This window comes from Fukomys damarensis, unplaced genomic scaffold (assembly GCF_012274545.1).
Source record: "Fukomys damarensis isolate Sample0158 unplaced genomic scaffold, DMR_v1.0_HiC HiC_scaffold_10, whole genome shotgun sequence".
Classification (NCBI taxonomy): Eukaryota; Metazoa; Chordata; class Mammalia; order Rodentia; family Bathyergidae; genus Fukomys; species Fukomys damarensis.
The window spans coordinates 26,920,103-26,946,632 of NW_022900922.1; the positions used below are offsets into that span (position 1 = coordinate 26,920,103).

The 26,530-nt window shown below is 39.9% G+C and overlaps 1 long non-coding RNA gene across 4 annotated transcripts in view; it reads left to right on the forward strand.

Moving 5' to 3' along the window:
• The window catches only part of LOC104861447, a 125,774-nt gene that overhangs the window by 59,378 nt on the left and 39,866 nt on the right, over positions 1 to 26,530 (forward strand). Inside the window, exon 4 of one of the 4 annotated variants that reach the window (XR_780045.1) lies at positions 5,195 to 5,360. The exons of 1 other annotated variant lie outside the window; for it this stretch is intronic. This is a non-coding gene — a long non-coding RNA (uncharacterized LOC104861447). Of the gene's footprint in view, positions 1 to 751; positions 828 to 871; positions 1,180 to 5,194; positions 5,361 to 26,530 lie in introns of those variants that run through there. 2 more of the 4 variants (XR_780043.1, XR_780047.1) reach the window with 2 other exon arrangements.

A 26,530-nucleotide genomic window follows, 5' to 3' on the forward strand; every position in this document is an offset into this window, starting at 1 on the left:
TGTTAGTGAAGGCTGTGGTTGGCCCTGTCTCCCTACAACTTGGTATTATTTCCTGAAAACTCAGAAATAGCCATTCACTTTCTCCATTGGGTCTTCTGGAATGTTCCATAGTGAAATTAATATTCACCTCTTTTCAACAGGGGTTGCTTTCTTAAAAAAAATAAGTACAAGGAAAGGTGCCAACATATACTAGTTGGGGGACGAATCAGGTGCATTCCAGATGGGAGAGAGCTTGGCTAATGAAATTGTAAGAGGGAAATCTACAGGGCTGAATGGCCATTTTGCACCCATTTCTGGTTCATAAAAAGTTTCTGTAGTGAAGCAGGTTGCCAGTCTAGTGGGTAAGTAAGTCTTAGTGAGGAACTGCCCCCCCCCCATAAATAAATAATAAAATGAGATACGGTTTATGGCAGAATTACCACTGGAACTGAGTGCAGTACGCATCATAGCCAAGGCAAGTAATTTCAGATAGCATGGAAATCTACATGTATAACTCCTTGGCACCATCTAAGAGCCATGCAATTTCTAAATTTTAGCAAAACCAGACACAGGCGAAGAAAGATTCCTCCTGAGGTAAATGTCAGGAACCTGAGACTTCTGGCCGTGTTGGTGTCTCTGGCAAAGGGGCAGATAGATGGCCACATATCACTGAGAGAATCGCTGCTGGGTTTCTTCAAAGTGATATGGGTTGGGGGGATGGAAAGACGTGGTTTTTACAACAGCCAGTATTTTATTTTATTTTTTTTTGTAGCCTCGTAGAACCTGTCACTGAACCTAAATGGATACTGATTTCCGGCTTAGCAAGGTTCCGCAAATCTCTGTAGGTCAAAATACCAGGATGAAAAATAAGTTTCCCTGTCCATTGTTTCAGGGGAGAGTGAGGTTCATGGGACAGGATTGTGGTCATGGTGCACTGCACAGCAGCAGAGGACAACTTCCTGGAGAAGACTGAAAGCCAGGTTCCACTTTCTCCACCCTGTTGTTTTCATCTCCTGGAATTGTTTGTCTTGAGCATCAGAGATGGAGAGTAAATTTTCGACACGCTGACAGCCCTCATGGAACATCTGCATAACGATGGAATTTATTTTGTTCATTATGACTGCCGAGGATAGCAGAGGGCTTTATTTCACTCCCACTGACTATTTCTGTTTTCATAAATTATCCAGCATACTCCTCCTGTAAATGGCCAGCAGTCTTTAGAGAACTGGCAAATAATCTCCAAGTTGTCTCTGCTTCTTCATTTTGGTTATTTCTGTTTCATAAAAGTTATGACATATCAGACCGAACAGGGATCAAGAAGGCCTCTAATAAATACTTTTCAACAAGCTGCAGACAAATCTAATAACAGAGCCACAGAAGCTTCAAAAGAAACCTCTAAACATTTCCCTAGCCCCAAGAGCTCAGGACCGGGTGCACCTTTCTGTAGAATCCAGTACCTATTACTGCTCTGAGCATTTTGTTTTGTGTGTAATGATAGAAACTTCATTTTGCCCACTTAGAAACGACCCAGCTCTGTGGGAATCTCTGCATTCTTCACAATAGCTGTGTTTCCTTTGAGTTTTTTGAAAACATAAGGGATATGAATAGAAGCATCCCATGAGTAGAAAAACAAACAAGGGCCACAAGCCTTCTGCACAAAAGCATGACCCACACAGGAGCTGCATCAGATGTTCTGCATCAATCAAGGCCTCGCATATCATTTTCTTTCCCCTCTTGCTCTCATTTATCTTTTCTTAGGATTTGGCACAAAGAACACAGACCTGGACCTGGAGTTGTAATTTCAAATAGTTGATCTACAGTCTGGGCTACATGCTGGAGGGGTTCCCAGCATTGTCTTGCTGAAATATGCATCGTCCTTATGGAAGGGAAGGTTTGACAAAGGGAGAGCTGGGCTTCAGGAATGGGGAAGGGGTTGTGTGGAATCTGAGGCCGGACACAGGCTTTGCCTATCATTTACCTGCAAAGCCCTGGGAACAGAACCAACATGCAGATGTCCTGGGGAGATGGTTATCCACCTGATGAAGTGGTGTAAGATGTCATGGGGCTCAGTCTTGCACCCCACAACAGAATTCTCAGAGCTCTTTTGATCTAAAAGACTCACTCAGCTATGAAAGTTTTCTGCCTGCAACATGATTTGTTCCTAGGGTCTCAATGTCCCAGGATAGGGTACAAATGGACTGGTATGGAAGGAAGGGAACATGAGGTTTGTTTCTTTATCCACAAGCATCCTTGTCTTCATTGCTTTCCATCTACTGTGCCATGCTGTGCTTCACATCAGTTGGGTAATGTCACAAAACTGTAGAGACCTGAGCAGAGGTTTCCTGGACCAGGAAGAGGAAAGGCCATTTCTCCCAGCTAGCAATCCAGCTGGAGCCTCCTGGAGCCTGCCCCTTGGCCAGGAGCAAGTCTCCTTTCTCTGCCACCTTTGGTGTGACTTGTTCTCTCTACTGTCATTCACATTCTTCTTAGTTTTTAGGATCAGTCCTGTCTGCCTATTCAACACAAGATGGATTCCTCTAGCTGAGTCCTGACTTACCAAACAAAAGTCTGAGTGTCAGTATCTAAAGATAGCTTAAAACACATAAAATCTACTAACTTTCATGTGGGGTGAATAAACCCAGAACTGAGACTCTCAAAGATTCAGAGATGTGTGAGGACAAGGATAGGAGGGAGCAGAGTGTAGAAATAAGAGCAGAAAGTAATTATATTCCTTTCTGAAATTACAGAGGTGGAGACTAATAATAAATTTTTCAAGCTCATCCTATTAAATCATATACATATCAGATACTATATTTGATGCTTTTATATGTTTTCCACTGAATCTTTATAAGTTTGTGAAGCAAGTAGTATTTCCTTCATATTATAGATTAGGGAATGGATGGAAGTTACATTCTTTTAATAAACTGTAGTGTGCTGGGCACTTTAGATATCTTTTCATTAAAATTTGCTAACCCCTAAGATTTGTGAAGAAATCAAGGAAGCTGACCTGCTTAGAAATAATGCAAAACATTTAGAGTTATCAACCTGGTGAACTCCAGGAAAGACTCCTAAATGTTGGGTTAAAGGTCAAAGCCACACCACAGTCCATTTGAGCAGCCAACTCAGGGCTAAAGTACTCTGGGTCTTATACGCTCCCTTTAGAAGTTTTTTCTGAATCAGTGATCCTAGGTCTTGTGAAGTTATTTGTGAGGCTTATGGGAATAAAAAGAGTGAAAGAAAGGAGGGGGATTAACTTCACTGAAGCCCAGAAACAACAGTGCTTATTAATTAGATACAACTAGAAGGCAGATGAATGCTAAATGAAAAATTTTATTTTTAGTTCTCACTCTGCCTGCTGGACTGCTCTGCTCTCCCCATGGTATAGCAATGATAATGCTATTTTTTAAAAAGCTGCACAATTCTCTTTCATCATTGCTGAACACTATTTATTGAGTGTCTACATGGACGTGCAGTTGCTGTGAAGTATCATGATATCTGCTGATTGACGAATTCATAACACATAATGTAGCTGGGCCTCTGGGTGTCTGGGTGCAGAGCTGCAAGTTTTGAACAAATCAGTATTTAGCAATCCCTTTCCAGTGCACCAAGCTGAGCCATCGGTCCTTGGCCAACCTGAAAGGTGGACAGAACAGAGCCCATGTCCCTTCTCACTCAGCTCCCACCCCTTGTCTACCCTCAGACCCAAAGCAGTTAGACCCTGGGCTGTTTCCCCAAAACCACAACATGAAAATTTCCAGCAAGGACAGCAAAATGTTCCCAAGTTCCCAAGCTCCCCCATCCCATCTTCTTCTCCAGTTAATACCAAAGGTTTCAATCGTTGTGGAAATCTGAGCTCTAGTATGTGATTAGAGTCCTGTTTCAGAAAATGCATTCCCAAGCCTCCAGGTCCTATGGTGACTTTCTCAATCTCCAGAAGCCATGGGGGTAGGACTGTTATGTGAGATGCATCTCAGGAGGTGGTTTATTTTTTCCCCTTTATGGCAGACTTTCGCTAGTGGGGAGCCAGGCCCTGATGTGTTGGGGTCTTGGCTGCCTGATGGGCCGGAAGTGAGAGGAACTGGAGTTTTCCAGTGCTTTTTGGTGCTTGAAGCTGTGAACATCAAAGGATTTGAACTGTCTGACTATCAACTGACACTACTAACCTCTGACTGAAAGGTGTGCTGCTCAGAGGGCCATCTGTGGAACTACACCTTTCCTTTCTTTTTCCCTTCTTATCCAAAGTATAAGTTCCTTAAAGGAAAGATCAGATACTTTATCTATTTTTAAGAAGAGTAATTTGTCCTCTGTATTTTCAGGTTCCATGTCCACAGATTTAAACAACTGAGGACTGAAAATATTAGTGAAAAATTGTGTTTGTAGTGAACACATTGACTCTTTTTTTGCCATTATTCCCTAACTACGCAGTATAACTACTATTATGTAGCATTTACATTATATATTAAAGTAACCTATGGATATTTGAAAGTATACAGTGGATATGTGTAGGTTATGTGCAAATACTATGCCATTTTATAAAAGGGACCTGTGCATTTGCAGATTTTGGTATCTGTGGGGTTTCCTGGAACCAGTCACTGGAAGATATTGGGGTGGAGGCTGAAGTACTCATTTGTCAAATACAGAACTTAAATATCAGTAGTGGGTTTGCTTAGTCACAGCTCAGCATTAGGCAAATTTTTTTTTTTTTTTTTTTTTTTTGTATTGGGAATCGAACTTGAGTCCTTGGACTTGCGAGGCAGGTGGCAGAATCACTGAGCTAAACACCAGCCTTAGGCAAACGTATTTTAATTAATTTATTTTTCCCCCAAATAACTGTTATCAACTTTGCTTCTCAAGACACATCATTACAGGTAGGTACATCAGGAAAACTGGAAAATTTCCCAGTTAGGGTATGTCTCTATAAAATTTCAGACTTACTGAGGAATTTCTAAGCTTTTTTTCTGATTAAATTGGTTGGTGATTTTTCAGTCAGTTCAAAAAGAAGCTCTGTGCGATGGTAGCCAGCCTCCAGGTGGACCCCACCATCTTCACCTCCCAATGTTTGTGCCCTTGTGTGTTCTCCTTTCGCGTTATATCAGGACTGTTCCCTGTAACACTAGAATGTGACAGAATTCATAGTATGTGACTTCTGGGGCTAAGCCACTTATAATATTTCTGCTTCCATCTTGCTCATTTGGATCACTTTCCCTGGAGGAAGCCAGCTGCCAAGTGATGAAGACACATATGCAGCCTAAGAAACTGAGTGCTGACTTGGAAAATAAATGAGCGAGCATTCTTCATGGTGGGTCCTCCAGTGCTGGTCAAGCCTCCAGTTAGCTGTCACCCTGGCCAGGATCTTTACTCTGCCCCAACAGATACCTCAATCCCAAACCATTGGCTAATCCATTCTTAATTTCTTGACTTTTAGAAACTATATGAGATAATAAATAGTTGTTTTAAGCCACTAAATGTTGGGATAATTTGTTACAAAGCAGTTTCTGCCTCTCCCCTTACTTTTTCTCATAAGGTCTGGTTGATGCTGATGTTTAGTACCTTTGGTGTATTTCACTCTCTTTGGTGACCCAAGTAATGACAGATATTGGCTGGACCTGGTTTCCTCTGATAAGTGATTTTTATGGGTTGTTCCCTTGAGTCAGGCAGGGTCAATGGCTTTCTCCTTAGCTCTTTTCCTTTAGCTCCTTACCTTTCCCTTCTTTATCTTGGCTTCTTTTAGCTCACACCTGCACTGCAGACCTCTTCCCCTGGTCAAGTTGTCCCTCCTGGCCGATCATTGGCCTGGAAGTTCTTCCCTATATCCATTGAGGCCCTCTGGTCATTTTGTTGGGACTATAGCAACTTTCATGGAAATGTGTCAGTCACTCCTTTTGCCACCTTTCTTGTTCCTGCAGAGCAAATGAGGCAGGAGATCAGGGCACGGTAGCCTTGCTGGAAAACAGGATGTAACCTGAGCCGGAAAGGAGGGTGAACAACAGTATCAGTGAAAATTTCTACCACTTCTGAAAACTTCTTTTCTGACACATCTATCTTATTCCTTAGGGCAGTGTTTTAGTTACTTTCTTTGTAGCTGGAACAAACAAACACCCAACACCCACAACTTAAAGGAGGAGAGGTGTTTTTGTTTTGCTCAAGGTTACAGCCCAAGGTTGGTCAGCTCTAAGCAGAAACTGTATGGTAGAAAGGCCTGAGTAGAAGAAAGCTGCTCACACCATGGTGACCAGGAAGAAGAGGATGAAAGAAGGAACTGAGAAGGGAGATGAACCCTACCAGGTCATTGCCTTGGTGACCCACTCACCTCTTCCAGCCAGGGGCTGCCTCCTAGCATCACATTTAGCTACAGAGCCCCCTTGATTCAATCACCATTCAAAAGCCCTGCCTATGGTGCATGAGGCTTTGGGAGACATCTGGATATAAGCTGTAACAGGCACTAAGCCTCTCTGTCTGGCAGTTGGAGGCAGCAGGAGCTTCTTTTATAGTGGTAGAAACTTATGATGGTTTGCTGCAGTGTAGCAAAGAACAAGGTATGGAAGATGGAAATACATGGATTTAATATGTCCACATTATTATTATTCTTATCCATTAATTTTGACTGAAAAAAAATCTCCCCTCAGTGAACACACACACACACACACACACACACACACACACGTGCACTTTGGGTCAGATGGCAGACTAGTGCAGTGGGCAGGTGGAACATCCTATCTACCTATACCCATAGTCAGGATGGCTGCATGTGGCAACCCTCAATGAAGTTACCTCTGCCATTTCATTTTACCCAGTGTGGCCTCAAGTATTGAATCACAAACACCGTTTTAAAAAATAAAGAATTACACTTGTTCACATACCTGGAATTCTTTTTTTTTTTCCATGGTATACTTTAAGAACTGAAGGAACTTGGGACCATAGCTTAGTTCAAGTTGAATGTCTGGGTGAAAACTATTTTTTATGGGTTAGAATGTTCCTAACATTCTCCCAATGAACTATAAAGCATCTTTCAAAGAAGCTTATAGTAATAGAAATAAAGTTATTTATGACTTGGGCTTAGAAGGCTGTGTTTTGATTACTCAAAAAGGCAGGAAAAAGTCAGGAATTTCATCCAACTTGGAAATGGATTATTTCTTGTTTTGCTCAAATCAGTTCTAAAGAGCCCCAATAGGCATGAAAGAGCCAAATGGGTTTTTAAAATTTGATTCAAGTGTATTTGACAGTTAACAGGCTTCCACATATGGACCTCAAAATTTACATGGTAAGAGACCATAATGTTGTTTTTATTGCTTGCTTTCCTGTCCATTGTAGGATCTAAGGTCCATGACTTCAACCACTCAGTGCCACTAGAAGCCTGTAATGTTCTTTTCCACAAATGCTGCTCAGCAAATCCTTCCCTTAGTCCAACTTGCCCACCACCACTTTCATGAAGGTAGTTGCACTACTGCATGTGTGTGCCCAACCTTCTCTCCCCTCTCCACTGGCTTCTTCCCAAAGCCTACAACAATGGTCCACATGTTTTCAAGAAAACAGCCAAACAGCCAACTTTTCCTTAGTTACAGCCTATATCTCTCTTTCCTTTTACACCCAAAGCCATAGAAATAGCCTGTATTTCATTTCCATATCTTTATGGAAGATGGTACTTTATGAAGTACTCCAGTATGCCACTGAACCTGCCTGCTCAGGCAAAGGTCACTGGTGACTATATTATGAATCTAATAGAATTTCCTTCTGGATATATTTTACTTTCTCATTCTGAAATATTTGACTCTGCTGAAAACTCCCCCTTTCTTTGTATTATTATTTAACTTGAATCCCATGATACTGCTTTCTCCTGAAATCTCGTGTCCCTTGCTTCTCAGAAAACTCTAGGCATGAGTGGATGGGGCCACACCAGCATCCCACTGGCCACAAGCCCCCAGCCTCCCCATCAACACACAGGTAGCCATTATATCCTGTCATGTGAATCAATGAGTATGTCATCTAGATCCCTCCCCCAGGAGGAATGTCCCCTGGCATTTTAATGGCTCTAAAACCCACAGGCTGCCTACAGAGTGTGGTGTTCTCGGTGCTGCCATAGCAGAAGTACGGAATGCCTTTTCCCTCACTCTGTCTGCTGTGTCATGGGCACGAGGGCAAGGTCTCTGGTATGGATTTGATGTAGTTTGAATGTGTGTCCCACATTGATCCTTAGTATGGTGATATGAGAGGTGCTGGAACTTTTAAGAGATGGGGCCTAGTTTGAGGACTTTCGGTCATCAGGGGTTCTGCTCTTGGAAGGAATTGATGCAGTTGTCTTGAGACCCTGGTTGGTTCTCATGACAATTGTTCTAAAAAAGCAATTCTGGCCCCTCCCCATTTTCTGGCTGTCTATCTTTTAAAGAAGTTTTTTATTAGTGTGTAATACATAAGGAATATTTCATTGTAGGGACCATTCACTCTTGGTCCTTTTTTCTTTGTCCTATCCCTCCCCTACCTTTCATTTCACCTTTTCCCCAGATTTCCTTCCTATCTCCTCAAAGTCTCTTTCTGCTTCCTTTCATCTCTCTTTTATTTGGCTCTTTAAATTACTAATACTTTGAGTTTCTCTTATAAGAGAAACTTCTCTTATAAGTGATAGTTACCCCTCTGTGTCTGGCTTCCTATCTTGCTGTGTGCTCTCTCCCTCTCACATGGGTACCTGCCATGATGCCATCCACCATGGAGTGGCTCAGCCAGGGGACGCCTCGAAAGAACCCCAGTAATGCCATTTGGACTTTCAGCCTCTAAAGTTGTGAGTGAAACAAACCCTCTTTCCTGATAATTTACACAGCTTCGGATATTTTGTTACAGGAATGGAAAGCAAACTAAAATAGTTCCTCAAAGAGATCTTTCCCTTCACCCTTTCTGTTCAGTTTTTCTGATGAGTCAAGCAACAGACCTCCATTTGTTCTATCTTTTTTTTTCTTTCCCCACCTACTCCATGTACAAGATATCCTCCTCACAAACATTTTTTTTTTTTTTTTTTTGCTATGGACAATCTAACATTTAAAAAGATTCTTGTAGTGTGTTTTCCCATCAGCTCATTCTACAGGATAATTTTGATCTCATCCTAAACTTATTCTAAATCCTGCTTAATACATGAAGTCCTTTGGATATGACTGTAGGGCCTTTCATGTTGGCCACTCCCTGCCCCCTCATAGAAAAGTTTAATAGGTGATTTTTTTCCCTGTGTATCTTCTTCCTAAGGATTTTTAATTTGGTTATTCACAATGTCTGGCTGTCCTTGATAAAATCAGTTAGGAATTGCGGTAGGGAAAGGCAAAGGCAAGAAAGTGGAAAGCAGCAGGATGGATGGAGAATCTTGCAACTCAGATGCATTGCTTTGCTCTGCTATCATATGAATAATACAGAGTGGGTGGCTTAAACAGGAATTTATTTTCTTACAATTCTGGAGGACAGGGAGTTTAAGATCAGGGTGTTGGGAGCACTTTCTCCTGAGACCCCATCTTTTGGGCTCTTCCTGTGTTCTCATGTGGTAGTCCTTTTATGCATGTCTATGTTCTCCTTATAAAGACAGTCACATTGGATTATGGCTCACCCATATAACCTCATTCTACCATAATTGCCTCCTTACAGAACATACATCTAAGGGCCAGGGATATAGCTCAGTGACACCGTACCTGCCTTGCAAGCACAAGGTCCCAAGTGTTCAATCTCCAGTATACTAAAACACACACACACACACACACACACACACACACACACACAAAAACAAAAAAAAACAAACATACATTTAAATGCATCTTCTGAGGTAATTCAGGTTAGGACTTTGACATACTAATTTTGAGAGAGACATAATTTAGCCATAGCACTGACCTTGGGGGAGTTAAAGAAAGCAAGGGCAGTGAAGCAAGATATCAAGGGACACCCTGAAATCGACTGGTCTGAGGGATTCCCCATGGTTAAATCACTGGCAGAGCTTGGTGCAATGGGCCATCATCCTCCATATGACTGATAATAGAATTCCTGTGGGCAAACTGAAGGTGTACAGTTCTTTGTGAAAGAAAGGGTTGGGGAAATTTGTAGATTAAGGCACTTTTATTAATTAAAGGCTTCCCAAAGATTTATCCATCTAAACAAACAGATGAGATCCAACGGACAGGAACTGGCTAGTGGATGTCACAACCCTGAAGGTTAGAAAGTCATAGTGTTTGGAAAGACACAGAATGAGGAAACTTCTTTATGGCCTTATGATATAAATATTTGGAGAAATTGAGGTATTGTAAATGAAAGCAGTACCTGACCACATCCTTATTCAAGGGCTTGTAAATGCTAGCCACACCTATTGCTTTATTGTAGTTTATTTATTATTCTATTTTAACTGAAAATTGAATAAAGGTCAAAATAGTAAATTTCAAAAAATAAATTCACTAGAGATCTTGTTGTCTAAACTCTATTTCTCTATGAAGAATGTAATTTTGAACCTCCACATGCTGGAAACGTGCTTTATGGTATATTGGATTGGAGGGAGTCATAGGCTTGAGCTATATGGTCCTAAGCTTGAGTTTTATGGTCTCTTTCCTGGCTTACATCTCACCCCATAAGATACACATTCTTCATTTTCATTGCTGGATCAATGTGAAAACATCCTTCAAGTCCATTGGGTACTTAGAGAGGAAACACTACAATACGACTACTAGCAGTGGCAGAATATTAGTAGTGAATGGTATGCACCCATCATGACCCTGTTATACCAATACAGTACTCATTCTTTTATTGAACAGATATTCACTGAGCAACCTGAATATGGTAGACACTATGGACCAGTCACAAATTCATAGACAAGAGCCCTGGTTTCTGGGGATTGATAGGGTGTGAAATACCAGGGTGATAAAACAGTAAGGAGCAGAGGGGAGGTAATGGAAGAGCAGTGTGAGATGAGGTGGAGAGGCTTGCAGAAACTGAAACATACCAGGGAAGCTCCTGCATGCTTTAACACAGAAATGCGAGATGCTGTTTCCAGTGTGTAGAAGGTCACTTAGGATGCTGTGTGGACAAATGACTGTGGGATGTCAGTATTGAGCAGGAAATTAGTTAGGTGGCTACAGTGGTCCAAATGAAAGATGATAAAATCTGGAAATAGTGTAGTTGAGATGGTGGGTTTGAGATGTGGATAGCAACAGAGAAGAATGGGTTGCCATTAAAATAAGAATATCACCCTCAGGCAGAAAGGATCTCTTGGAAAACCAAGGATGGACCCCACCAAAGAAATGGCCTTATATTTGATGTGAAAAACTTAAATTGGGCCACCAATATTCTCCTTAAAGCAGGAGCTAGTTCATTATCAAAATGGCTCCAGAGGGAAAATGCACACATCGTCACAGGAAGGTGCCAAGAAAGACACTAAAAAGCCAGTAATAAGCTGAATAATTTAAGGGTATTCCTGCATGGAAACAAAGAGTAGGCAGAAAATCTGAAGTTGCCCCAGACATTTGGTCAGTATGGTATTTCGGGTACACACTAGCTAAGTGATTTCTTCTTCTGCTACCTTATCCAATATGCTGTACATAAACATTTAGAAGTTAAACTTCAAAGTATTAAGTCAAGTTCAAAATAGAGGCCCATTTCAAATTTCAAGTGTTTGATTTCCATGTGTGACTGGCTCTTGGTTAGTACAGCTATAGAACATTTGCACCATCAAAGAAAGTTCTACTGCCCATTGTTGCTATAGAAAATTCTCATTCCCTTGGACCAAATATTTCTGGGAATATTGCAGACATCACCTGCTATTCCCAGACCCATCTTGCCAGTTCTCTTTGGACCTTTCTATTTAATTATTTGTTATTTCTTTATATGTATTTATTTATTTTGGGTACCATGTTTGTTCTCTGCCTGCTGTCCTTAGACAATCTATAGTTCTTGGCTTATCCTCAGCTAGGATGTGAAGTCCATATCCCTACATGTAGGCCCACTGATGTGCACCAGCCCCATGTGCTCCTAGACCAGACCAGCTCTTGGGCCACCCTGGGCTCAGCTTTCAGTCCCATTTGCTCAGCCTGGAAGTGTGGATATTGTGGAAGAGACTGTGACTGGAAGCTGAGAGCTTGGATAAAAGGAGAAACCATATGGTCAGCCTTCTGGCTTCTGGGAGAATGCCTGGGTTTCTTGAGTGTGAGAGTTGATGTGCTCTTTTGAAGCAATGGCCCAGAGGGGAAGAGAAGCGGGGAAAGAAATGTCATTCCTTGGGCCTTAAAGAAGATAAGGCCTCAAAAGAGAAACAATAAATAAAAGAAAAGGTGAAAGAATTCCATGCTTTCCTTGTGCTTTGGAGGGCATGTTTCATGCATATTTAAATACCCAGTGTGTTCAAGAGTAGAGCTGACTTGCACGTGTCTGCAAAACCAAAACACAGCTGGTTGGGCTAATTTTAGGTCTCTAGGCCTTGGCACTGTCCTTCTATCCAATAAGCATTGTCTGATCTTCTGGAATCCACACCCAGAGCAGGGCTAAGCTGACCTCATTGATGGACCAGGGTTTGGGCAATAGGAGGAGGTGTCTTTCTTTCTGAGCCTGGGTTTTCTGAAGGGAACAAAAAGCTGTGCGTGCTCATTCTCCATAGAAAGAGCAGTCCTTTCCTGTAAGGTCATGGTTCCATGAATATAATTTTCTAGCTTGCATGGAATGATCAGAGAAATTGGGCTCCTGGCTGAGGGAGGCCTCTAGAACCATGCTTTTGGGGTTTGAATCTGCTTTTGACATTGGCTTAGTTATATGAGTTACTTAACCTCTCTGTGTTTCAGTTTTCTCGTCAGTAAAATAGTGCTAATAATAGTAAATTATTACTCAGAGAGAAGAGTGAGGTGATGCATGTAGTTAGGACAGTGCCTGGCACAAAGCAAGCATTTAATAATTGCTAGATATTATAATTAACAGAATATTCTGGTTTGAGCACTCAGCATTGGTAGTATAACAAGAGCTAGCAAGGAAGAGTAAGGAAATGTGTGAATTCTAGGGGTTGTGTTGGTTTGGAGCCCAGCTCTGTGAACTTGAGCGCATTTGTTAAACTCTCTGTGTTCTTAGAATTTCCAATGAGAAAATGAAGGTAATAACAGAGACATAATAATAATATATCTTCTGCAGATGATAGTTATGAAGATTAAAGGAGTTAATATGGTATATAATAAACACTCAGCAGAATGCCTGGTATTACAGAGTAAGAATTTGATTATAGCTAAATCTTATTATTAGTAGTAGTACTAGTAATAGTAGTATAGATTCTCAACTTTCAAAGGCAAAGAGAACAATAGTGTTCACTGAAGGCTGAAACAAGACTAAACTTCACTTACTCATCCTTTGAAGAATCAGATAGAAATGTGGAATTTTACAGATATAATTCTATTAGTCAAGCATTTATAGACCACATAACATATATGAAGAACTGGTCATTGTTATAAACATGTAGTGGCACTATGCTGGGGGTTCAGACATGGCTGCCAAGACTGACGTCTATATAACCATCTGGTCATCAAGCCAAAGTATTACCGATGCTCTATGTACAGCGGTCATCTCTAAAAGTTTGCCAGTTTCCCACATTGAAACCAAAGGAAGTTCCTGTCTCAGACCTCTGAGAACATCCCTATTATGTTTTCAAGTGGAGTCAAAGGCTGGGGATTTAGCTCAGTGGTTCCACCGCCTGCCTTGAGTGGAGTCAAAGCCCAGCCAAGGGGAGAAAATTGAGTTTATCCTCCAGCCTCCCTGTCCAGTCCCCAAAACTTTTTCTGTCACACAAGTCAGTGTACATGGGAAGAACAAGTCCCCATTGTGAGGTCTTCAAAGATTACTTCAATCCAACTGTGGAAATTATATTTGAAGAGGTAAATGAAATTAAAGGATTTATTATAGGCATGGGCTCTAGAAAGGCTGACACTCAAGGGGCCACATGGGAGGAATGGGAGGGACTGGGCTCCAGGGAGAAAAGGAGAGACAGGGGAGAGCAGAGACAGGGGTGAGGGGAGATAGACAGAGATCAGTGGGTAGAGGGCAAGTGTCCTTATAGGGGGCCAGGAAGAACACACAAACAATGCAGGAGGGAATTTTACCAGAGGGAATGTCACTAGGTCCCAGTTAGGTCAGGGCAAGAAAACACTTGCGCCATGGACCAGCCTTATCACACTGGTGCACCTGGTTACTGGGACAGGTGCTCAGAATCTCTCTGAGGGACCAGGAAAAGAAATATTTGAAAAGCAGATGATACAGTGCTTCCCCTGTTGGTCTGCTGTATGGCAGAGATGACAGGATGGAGACAGGGATGACAGCAGATGAAATGACTAAGGACAGTGGTGCCCTTAGCCTCCTGTGTCTCTACTCAGGCCCCTTTGATACCCTGGGCACTGTGCCCCCAGGAAGTCTCATCGGTGACAAATGACAGGAACAGCAGCCATAAGACAAGAGGTCTTCTCCTTCAGAAAGCACTACAGCTGCCTCTCTCTGGTGCCTGGCTCAGGCTGGGAAATCAGTTTAGAAGTTGTAGTGCCGTATTCAAGTAGGGCTACAACACCAACTGAGAAGAGGGGAAGTGTGAAGACAGCTTTTGCACCTGTTCTTTATGGGGCCCTTGTGTACTTTGGGGCACCCTGCCACACAGCACATCTGGCTTGCTTGCTTGCTTCCTTCCTTCCTTCCTTCCTCCCTCCTTCCCTCCCTCTAAAACAGCGCCCCCTGTGGTCAATCCTTGCATCCCAGCTCTGACTCCTCTAGGTAGGAAAGAGGGGAGGGTGTGAGTGGCAAAGCTTTTGGAAGCTCCACCTAGGCCAGGCTGGGCCACTGTCAAGAAACAGCAATCTGCACCTTCATGTTCCCCCCGGGCCAGGGGCATTAGTTCACAACAGCCAGCCTGAGAATCCAAGTGTTCACCAGGCCAGAGACCTGTAGATTTCCATCTTCTGCAGGAGTTGAGGAAAATGAAGGAATGGATTGAGAAGTTCACTTCCTGACCTAGAAAGGAAGAGGAAGGCCTTTTCAGAAACAACGTTCTTCTCACTCTTTTCCACCTTTGGTTACTTTCAGTTTAAGCCAATTAGACAGAAAATGAGCCAGAAAAACCCACAGCAGAACTTGCCTGAGGTTATTTATTTATTTGCCCTTTTTTTCCTTACCCTCCCGATGCTAGCACCTTGTTCTGGAAACTTGTCTGGTTCAGCATTTCACCAGCTTGGTTAAGTATCTTGTAAGGAAATCATTTATAATAAAGCTAGTATGCTTGGGTTTATCATTTCTAAGTGCGGGTCAGGATTTAGTTCGCTGTGTTAAACTCTCCATGCTGCATGTGATTTGTCAAGCTTTGTCAGGAACAAAAAGTTCCGGGATGTGCAAAGCAGGACTGCTTGGTTTCCATGGAGATACTGCTAGTTAGGCTATGGAAATCCTGAAAAGGCCAGAGGATGAGTGACAATACAAGGATTTAGCGGCTGATCTGAAGAGCCAGACTGAATTAATGAGATTTTTCACAGAGCGTTATTAGCAAGGCTAGCACCGTATGGCTCTTAGGCCCTCATTTTCTCAGCTGCAGTCTTGGAAAACCGAAATGGAAAGATTTAATTGCTGTTTTTTTTTTTTTTAAACCCTTTAAGGTTGCTTTAACCTATAACATTTTAAAGTTGTAATAAAAATAGGGTTCTTTTATTTTTCATCACTCAGTTACTGTTATTACTGTTTTTGGTGGCAGTTGCCCTTCATCTACATGGAGATGGGAAATTCAATAGTACTTATTATATTGAGCAGTTAATTCCCACATACTGTGAACACATTACTGTTCAAAGTAGGTTATCTGGAGTTTCATTTAGAGCCAAGGGCAATATACCATGTCACTAGCTTTATATCTCCTAGGGCTATATTAATTATTTACTATAGGCTGCTGAAGTAAACTGTGAACTCTGGCAGGTCATAGTTCGTACATGGTTTGTACAGTGCTCCCAGTTTCTGGAGTTTGGGTGCAGATTTCTGGAAAGTAAAAACCTATGTGGTTTGTGAGCTTCGTTCCACATGCCATTGCTGCTGCTGTTAGCACCAAAAAGGGGGCTTAGAAAGGACTTTTCTCTACCATCACCAGGTAGCAAATACTTGTAAGGTTTGGGAGCCATGCTGTCCATCTGTCGTATTCCTTCCTCTCCCTTCTTTTTTTTTTTGCAAGGGTTAATGCCAGAACTCAGAACTCTAATTCCAACTCCCCTTGCCCCTGCTTTATTTCTAGCCCCATGAAGTAACCAGTATCTGAGCATAGAAATTATGGGTGTGATTAGCCAGGTTCCTTTTTCATTTCCAATACATTCCTTGTGCAAAGTCTCTAAAATGTGACAGCACAGCGCAGAGGCACCTGCCCACCAAGCACTGGTCTCTTGCCGGTTTGCAGGAGGGCACATGCCCATATGTTTCTGGAAGATGGAAAACCATAATGTTGCTGCTGAGTAATCCACAACAAAAGCACATGCGGCCTGCATTCCCTGGATTCCTGTACAGTAGACTAATCCACTTAATCTCACTGTGAGCTTCCCTGGGCCGGAATTTCACAGACTCTTTTGATTTAGTGGTTTGTAAAATCTCTGATTAAGTGCCTCTGCCCTCCTGTTATTGTCTCTCAATTCCCCAAATGATTTTGTGGGAGAAGAAACCAGAGAAGTTGAAAAAGGGGTCAATATGCCCTCATCCATCCCTGTTTTTCTTTATTGTTCTTATTTTAAAATCTGATGCTGTTTTTCCCCTTTGACCTTACTCTCACATGACAGTGTTTGTGCCCTTTTACTTTGCCAATCCATCAACTGAGTTGATCCCAAATTTATGTGCATTGCAGATTTATTTCTTACCAGTTCCACTCAGTGTCTAATAATCTACTGTGCTGTGTCTTTAGAAGGGTGTGGTACAGGTTAAGGTGTGAAGTTAGTCCAAGTTGGCATTGAGACCTGGTTCTGTGTTTGTGTATGGGAAAATCACTTAACCTCACTGATCTTGATTTCCTCATATGAAAGTAGAGATTAAATGGCATAGCATATAGAAAAGCCCTATGCCTCTGCACATAGTAGATACTCACAAATTGTAGATACTCACAATACATCCTCTACTATTAGAGTGCATATTTTATATAGCAGTGGTTTGTTTTGGGACATTTTATTAAGCCCTTTGATGTGTGCTTTTGTGGCATCTCTGCTTAGATTTAGCTTGCTGAGGTTAAGAGTCCAGGTTTCCCATTTATTTTGTAATTGCATATTGTATTGAGTTTATGCCATGGTCTGCCCGATTCTCTGCCTCTTGAAAATGCTATTGTCACAATAACTGTGCCCAAATTCACTTCAATTGTACAAATAAAGCCCAGACTCTCTCATCAGGGGTTGTATAGCAGGTTCAAATTATATTCTGATATTCAGGAGTAGGTAATATAGCAGTTCTTTATTTTTAAAATCAAATTACCTAAGGCTCTGAATGCCTACCATCTGCTTGGAGGGAGGACAAGTGATGGTCTCCACTGACCTGCTAGGCTCTGAGGAGGGACGGGGAGGAAGCCTGCTCCATCCCTCTGTGACTGCCTGATCTTTATAGTTAACCATTCTGTGTCTCAAGTTTCCTCATTAGTAAAATGAGGTTATTAGTTTCTCTCTTGTCTATAGTGTAAATATATTGAAGATTAAATGAAACTGTGAATATAAGTGCTGTGCACAATGCTTGTATCATACTAAGTGTTCAGAATGTGTCAGTTTGTCGTAACTTATGTGCATAGATTTATAAGGTAGGTCACGATGGCCCCCTGAAGAGTCAGGTGTGGAAGAGTACACAAGGGCTGTCTGTGAACTGGGGACCCAAAGGTTCCAGTCAGAAGTCAAATCACTTGCCAGGCATGGTGGTGCAGGCTTGTAATATCTATACTCGGGAATCTGAGGCAAGAGGATCACTGTGAGTTTGAGGCCTGCCTGGGCTCCATAGTGAGTTCAAGGCCAGCCTGAACTACATAGCAAGACTCTGTCTCAAAAAAAAAAAAAAAAAAAAAAAAAAAGGTCAAAGGCCTGAAATTCACTGTTGAGTCCCAAGTGAATCTGTGTTAGGAAGCCAAAGGGTCTGTCCTCCAAGGCTGAAGAGACTGCTCTGGAAGCCAGGAGATAGTTGTCCAGGGCTATGATGAAGACTGAAGCTCCACCAAAGACACAGAAGCAAGTCTTCTTTCTTCTTTCCCCTTTTTATTCCATTCTAGTTACAAGCCTATTGGTTGGTGCCACTCATACCTAGGGTGGGTCTTTCTCCTTCAGTAAATTCATCATTCAGTCACAATCACAACTATCTTAAATGAATCAGCTGAGCATTTCTTACTCAAGTCGACACAACAGTTAACTCACATGGTCTCTACCCAACACTTGCCTTGTACCACCTCTTGGGTGCCTATGCGTGCTATGAACATGTAATAGTGTGGCCATCTAAACTAGACTCAGTACTGGTGAACCCTCACCTGGAGCTGTATCTAGAAATATAGTCCTCAGAAATCCATGGCCATTTCTTCCAGAGCTACCTCCCAGAGTAGAATAGGGACTATGCCTTTTCCGCTTATCTAGTCACCTAGTGTTATGGAACCTCACCTTTCCCCATTTCCCACCCACCTCTCTGTGGTTCCATGGCTTCCTGGGCAGCTGTGTACTTTCAGGACTAGAGTCTTTAAACAGTCTGTTACTTCTCCCCAGAATAAAAGATGTTTCTCCTGTAGAAAGGAACATTCTCTCATCTCACTGCTCTCATAAAGTGGGCAGAGTTATGAGGTGGCATTGGGGAAAAGCACCATTTGTACCTTTGTGACTGTGTTCAGCCTGTGCATGTCACAGATGACCTCTCTTTCAGACTTCATGTAGACTAAATGCAAGTTTTGGACAGTGTAAATTTGGGACTTCTGCCCCTCTGTATTCTGGACCAGCAATATTTAGGGGCGGGTCTGAAGGGGTGATACCTTTTGCTCAGGTTGAGACACTGGGCAATTTGGACAAATGCACAAAACAGAATATTGAGGGGTTGATGGATCCGAAATGAACATCCAGACAAAGCCAGTCTACTAAGTACAAATAAGAAACCAGTGGATTCATGGACATTGAGGAGCCATGTGTGAAGGAAGGAAGGAAGGAAGAAAAGAGTGCAGAGGAAGGGAGAAAGGAAGTAAAGAAAGCACATGGTAGTCTCCTCTTATCTGTGGTTTCACTTTTTGTGGTTTTAGTTATTTGTGGTCAGCCATACTCTGAAAATATTAAATGGAAAATTCCAGGGAAAAAGCAATTCCCAGCTCTTAAATAACTTCCATTACAATATTTTGTTATGCCTTTTTATCATTAGTTGTTAACCTCTTATGATGCGTAATTTATAAATTGAAGTTTATCATAGGTTTATACATAGCAAAAAAACATAGTAATGTAGGGCTTGGTGTTTTCCTTGGTTTGAGTATCCATGGAAAGTTTTGGAATATATTCCCCATGGATAATTGGTCACAAATCCATCACTTCCATTCCAAGCTATATGACCATGGGTAAGTCATTTAGCTCTGCAAGATTCACCTCACCTTCAAAAGGAAGATACAAAAGAAGAGAAGAAAGAAAGAAAGAGAGAAAAACAAAGAAAGAAAGAAAGAAAGAAAGAAAGAAAGAAAGATATATCTGTTATGCTCAAGTTTTAGCTCTTTATGTTATCCTCACCTCATAATCTAATTTTATGACTCTGTAATTTTAATTTTTTCATCCTTTTTGTTCTTTTCTAGACAGGGAAATATACAGAAAACCAATCTTCAGATAAACACTTCATTAGTGGTGGTTAATAATTTAAAGGTTCTACCTCTCAAAGGAAGGTATATTTTAATAGATAAACTCCATATCTTACTTTAAAAAAATAAAATGTTTAGTGCCTGCCAGATTCTGTTAGTCATATGGATTCAATAGTTAAAGTAGTTAGGCTGGGGATTTAGCTCAGTGGTGCCACTGCCTGCCTTGCAAGTGGAAGGTCTTGAGTTTGATATCCAGTATAAAAAAAAAAAATTAAAGTAGAACTTCCCCAAAATGTGCTCCATGAAGGAGTTCCTTGGTCAAATAAATTTTTAAACTATAGCACACCAATTTCTGCCTTTGCTCATGATAAATAAAAAGGCCTAGATTTACTTTCCTTCCTGAAACAGCAGTAAAACCTAGAAAATATGCAAAACAACAGTTTTCAAGACTTCCCATCATGCTGCCAAAGGCAACAATCCTGAGGGACAGGAAACAATGAGGTGTTCTTTGAACACCCCAGCTGTCTTCCTCAGAGAACTCCCAGGCTTCTGTGCAGGAAGCAGGAACCCAGGTAGAACAGAGGAGATGGAGCTAGAGGTGTGAGGAGAGCACAATGGCCAGAGTCCCTAGGATAGGACATGAAGAGGAAGCCCTAAAGATCTGCAGAAGTCTGTCATGATTACACAGACTATAGGTCCCTCCACACATTGAGAAAACTACTCAAGAATGGGAAACATAGCATCTGGAAGGTTAAGAGCACAGTGCTTGATACTTGTGCAAAGATGGGAGTAGTGACTTTTCCCTTCAGCCAGACTGGGAAAACAATTCATGACCTTTGGGTAGAATGTTTGGGATGTTGTGCCTCAGTAGTGGGGAATGATAGCTCTAGATAGCATATGACTATAGACCTGTCTAATAAATCATAAAAATTATATCTGCAAGATTAAATTGTTTTCAGATAACTGCATCCCACAACAAAGCTCAAGAATATTCATCCAAGTACAAAAATATCCAGTGTACAATAAGGTGAAATTCACAATGTCTAGCATCCAAAAATATACAGGCATTCTAAGAAGAATAAAATATGACCAGCCATAGTGAAGAGAATCAAAAAATGAATTAAAAGCCAGTCTAGCTAACATGTTCTCAAGTTGCATCCATGTACCTATGAATGCCTCAAGTTTGTCTTTCTTTATGGCAGCATAGTACTTCATTGTGTAAAATACCACATTTTCCATCAGGCATTATAAGCTAAAATATCACATGGTTTCTCTTATATGAGAAACTATATATATGAGCAAAATAGAAGAGCAATAAATAGAAAGTAGGAAGAAGTTCAAATACTTCCCAAAATTACATATTCTATTGTTTTAAAATTATTTCTATATATAAACTGTTTTATATACATACTACTAGTTTATATTAATTCATCGAAAATTTTCATCTGTTTCTTTTTGTGAGAATCTTTTTGGTTTATGTCTTGTATGGAATAACTACTTTGAAGAAAACAATACATAGTATAATAACTATTGATAATTCATTATGACTGTCTCTTTTATTTTTTCATAAAATGAAAGTAAATAATGTTACAAATCAAAATTTTAAAAAAACAGTCCAGAATTGCACAGATGTCAGAATTAGAAGAGAAAAAGATAATAGTTGCCAGACATGTTTTCTATATATTCAAAAGGTGAGAGATATTTTACTCAAATATTACTAAAGATATTTACTCAAATAAAATTTCTGGAGTGGAAAATGATAATTTCTCAGATAAAATTATATAGGAGGTGAAATTAACAGCAGATTGGTCATGGTAGAAAAAAAAGATTAATGAACTTGAAGACACAGCAATAGAAAATATCCAAAATAAAATACAGAAAAAAATCCAAACAAATGACAAAAGCATTGGTAAGCCATGGAACAACTTCATGAAGCTTAATATATGTGCAACCACAATAATAATTAAAGGCATTCTAACTGAGAATTTTTTAAAATGATAGGATAAATATAAAATGGAATAAATTAAATACAAGGCAAAAATGAAAACAAGAAGTCATACTTGAATAACATGGTAGAATGTCTGAAATCAAAGACAAAAAAATATTAAAAGCAACCAAAGGAAAAGAAAAACATGTTACATTTATGAGAAAAACATGTTGTATTTATGAATTCTATACCCCAAGACAGTCACCTTCAAAATGAGGACATACAATGTTATGAAATAAACAAAAACTTAGATAATCCATTTTCTGTGGAATCATACAAATGAAATACTGAATAAAACTTCATATGGAAAGAAAGTAATTTAGAAGGAAGTATATTGTAAGGCAGATAAAAGATAAAGAGCACTGAGAAGGAAAATTGTGAAGGTCAATTTAGATAAACAATAAAAATATCTTATATACAAAATATATATAGGGGTAAAAAACAATATGAAAGCAGTGGCATAAAAGTGAAGAGAGCATCCTAAATCCAGGAAATGGTAAAAGTACCATGATTGACTAGGATAAATAAATTTTGCAATTTCTGGAGCAACTACTAGGATAGTATATAAAAGGGTATAACTGAAAAGCCAATCAACAACAAATGGAATAGAATATATTCAATAAACACAAAGAAGTATAGAAAATAGAATAGAGTAAAAGAACATATAAGACAAAATATAAATAATTTTACATAGATATTATCTGCATTCTGAATGTAAATAGTCCAAATTATTAAAACTAAAATAAAAATTGTTGGACTATTCAGCAATAACAACATCTATATGCTTCTTACAGAGTACAACTTAAAAGTAAGAAAATGGAAAGCTTGAAAAATAAAAAATATATCATCTAGTTACTGAGTTATTGCAGGTAAAGATTTACTGTATACATTTTAAAGCAAGACACACTGTAGAGATGAAACTTTTGTGGATGAAGCAAACAAATTCACTTGATGCATACAGAATAAGTTCAACAGGAAGTTATAACACTATTAAATTTGAGTGTACCTAATGTAACTTTAAAATATATAAATAAAATATTGACAACGAAAATGAGAATTAGGCAGATGTCTAAATATACTGGAAGGCTTTACTAGGTTTTTCTCAGTAAATGATGGAATAAGTAGACATATAGAATACAGTCCACACATCTCTTGTGGACAGGGGAATGTTCCAACAAATACACTGCTAGGTGATCTCTTCACATGCAATCCTCACAGAGTATCCATACACCATCTGAGACAGGTATGTAATCAGACAATACAACCTTATGGGGCCACCATCACATATGCAGTCCATCATTGAGACATTATTATGTGGCACATGACTATGTTTGAATCAGGCTTTTACTAAATTTGGTTTAATTAACATGTATTAAAAGTTACATCTTCAAAGTGCAGAGTGTACAAAATTTTTATAAGGTGCTGAAGGAATGTTTTACTAAATCTGAATAAGGGCTGCGGATTTAGCTCAGTAGTGCTGCTGCCTGCCTCACAAGTGCAAGGTTCTGAGTTCAATCCCCAGTACAAAAACAAAAACAAAACAAACAACTAACCAAACAAACAAAAAACCTTGAATAAATACTGGGCCATGAAGCAAGTCTCAATACATTTCCAAGAAGGGAATACACTCAGAATATATTCTCTGACCACAGTAATACTAAACTAAAAAAGGGAACAAAGTCATATTAGAGAATCTTTAGATGTTTGAACATTTAGCAGTGAACTTTTATATAACCAAAGGGTAAAAAAGAAATAATAAAATATTTTGTATCAAAGAAAAATTAAAATCACATATACATTTTATATTTTTACACACACACATATACAAGGTTGTGATATATGGCTATAATAATTTTAAGATGGAACTTTGTAGTTTTGAATGTATATATGGGAAAATTAGAAACTATGAGATTAGTTATTTAAGCACACATTTTAAGAAGCTATAAGATTGGGGCTGCCTGGGCCCTGAACCACCGTGGGAAGGATAGCCGCACCTTCCCCCACTGGAAGCCTGCATTGCTCCAGTACCAGGAGGGCTGCCTGGGGCCTGATCCATTGCAGGAAGGATAGCCACACTTTCCCCCACTGGGAGCCACCATCACTCCAGCACCAGGAAGGTAGCACACCCCTGAACCCCCACAACCACTGCCCCGCACTCTCAGACCTCCTGATTGAGCCAGTCTTTGGACCCACTCTGCAGAGGCAGAGGTGGTCATAGAGGGTATTTTTCTGAGTTCCCAACATTAAATATCTTTAAAGAAAGGGTGTGGGAAACCTGTAGTAGAACGGTGTGGAGTTCAACCATTCAGAAGGTGGGGGAACTCAATCTGGACCTTGCAGCCTGAAGTCAGTCTGCATCATGGGGTTCAGCCATCAGCTAATAGATCAGGGGTCTTGAGTCCTAGCTCTGTCTGAGCCCCATCCTAAATGGTAAATATAGTATATTGAAAAGTTTGTTCACTGTAGACATGTGTTGGACTGCTTCTTGATTTCAATTTAATTCAAATGGTTTAAGGGTAACAAACTAGTGGCTACCACAGGTGGTCAGTTTCCAACTTGTGCTTTATCATATTGTGTTGCTGGTTGAGATAAAGGATTGTGGTTGGTTCGATAAGCTGTTTTCTCTGATGTTATGGAGATGAGAATGTCTGTGGGTCGTTAGAGACACAGAAGCTAGGGTGCAACTATATCAGGAAGATTTGGGTGATAACCCAGAGATTAAACCAAGGACAGTCCGACAACAAAAATAAAAATGAGAAAACTTAAGCAAGACACAAAGACAGATTTCCAGTTCACCAATGGCAAACAGTAGGACAAATGAGGATGAAAAGGCCAATAGTGAACCACCAGGACACTCTGAACTCAAAGCACAGGAAGTAACAAAACAGATCAGTCAGGCTCTAGAAAAATTCAAAACAGAAATAATTTCCCAGATAGCCATAGAGATGGTGAGCAAAATGAAAGTCATGATTCGAGACTCTAGAACAGAAACTGACAAAAAAAATAGATGAGCTCAGCACCACAATAGAAGCCATGAAGGCCCAGCATAAGAAAGAAATGGAAACAATAAACGCCCATCATAGGAAAGAAATGGAATCCATAAAACAGATTCAAACAGATATCCAGATTAAACACTCCATTGAAAGTGTACACAACAGAATAAAAGAATGCGAAGATAGAATCTCAGAAATAGAAGATAAGATTGCAGTCAGTGACTGTGAAAAGAGAGGTCTCTTAAAAACAGTAGGGAATCATGAGAAATCTATCCAGCAACTCCTAGATGATGCAAAGAAGAATAACATAAGACTTATAGGAATCCATGAAGTAGCAGGAGAAAATACAAATGATTTAAAAAAGCTGTTCACAGAATTAATGACAGAAAACTTCCCAAACAGAGGGGAAGAATTTGATATTCAGATAAGTGAGGCATATAGGACCTCAACTAGCCACAATAAAAAAAAATCTACACCTAGACATATAATAATCAAGATCCCCCAGAAACTCAACAGAAGAACAAAATATTACAAGCAGTAAGAGAAAAGAAACAAATCACATACAAAGGAAAGCCCATCAGAATCACAGCAGACTTTTCAACACAAACCCTTAGGGCAAGGACTAAAAGTACTAAAAGAGAACAACCTCCAGCCTAGACTGACATATCCTGCAAAACTCTCTTTCAAAATGGATAGGGAAATAAGATACTTCCAAGACAAAGAACACCTGAGAAACTACATGAATACCAAACCAGCACTACAAGCAATTCTAAACAATATCCTAGAAAAAGACAATGAAGGTAACAATAACATGAGGCCCAACAGAGCAAATCAAGTAGGCAAGGCAAGAAACTAAAAGGAGAAGGTGAAAAAGTAAAGAGTCAACAAAAAGCCATAACAGGACAATAATAAGTCAGTACATATCAGTTATAACCATCAATGTCAATGGCCTCAACTCACCAATCAAGAGAAATAGACTGGCAGAATGGAATAATAAGCAAAATCCAACAATATGTTGTGTACAAGAAACACACCTATTGCAAAAAGAAACCCATAGACTGAAAGTGAAAGGATGGAAAACAATTCTCCGTGTGACAGGAGTCCAGAAAAAAGGCAGGGGTAACAATCTTATTTGCACACAAAGTAAGTTTCAAACCAAAACTGATTCTAGTATTATAGACGTAGGACAGTACTGTATCATAACTCTGTGAATGTAAAATATCTTGTACTTGCTTTATGATACATAGTTGTGACCATGCTTTATCAGAGCTATTTTTAATGATGTTACTCTAGTGTTCTCTCTCCAGATGATGTTTTAGATGCTAATAAAAAAAAAAAATGGTGCCAGGTACCACAACAGCAACAGAACTTTGCTGTTTTCTGGGTATTGTTCTTCTCTTTGTTTTCTTGTCTTTGTTTTTGTTTTTTTAATGGAGTGTGCTGAATGTCTATAATTTTGTCTTTTTATATAAATATAAATATATATAAATATATATATATAATTTGAATTTTTGGAAACTTTAACGGTGCTGTTGACTTTGGAAAAAGTTACCCCAATTTACTATGTTGAGTTGGCTTTGTACAGAAATTAACAGCCATATTGATCTAGAAATGTTAATTATTTTTCCATTTCTACAGGGGTAATGCACTGTATTAAATATGTAAGGTCATATCTACATGGGTGTGATTACAGAAACTAATAAAGTATTCTCTAAATAATGAAAAAAAGAGAATAATATAAGACTACAAGAGCAAGAAGCAACTTAAATATGTTCAAGGACCATTTTCATCTTCAGAATTAAGTATTATTTTAAT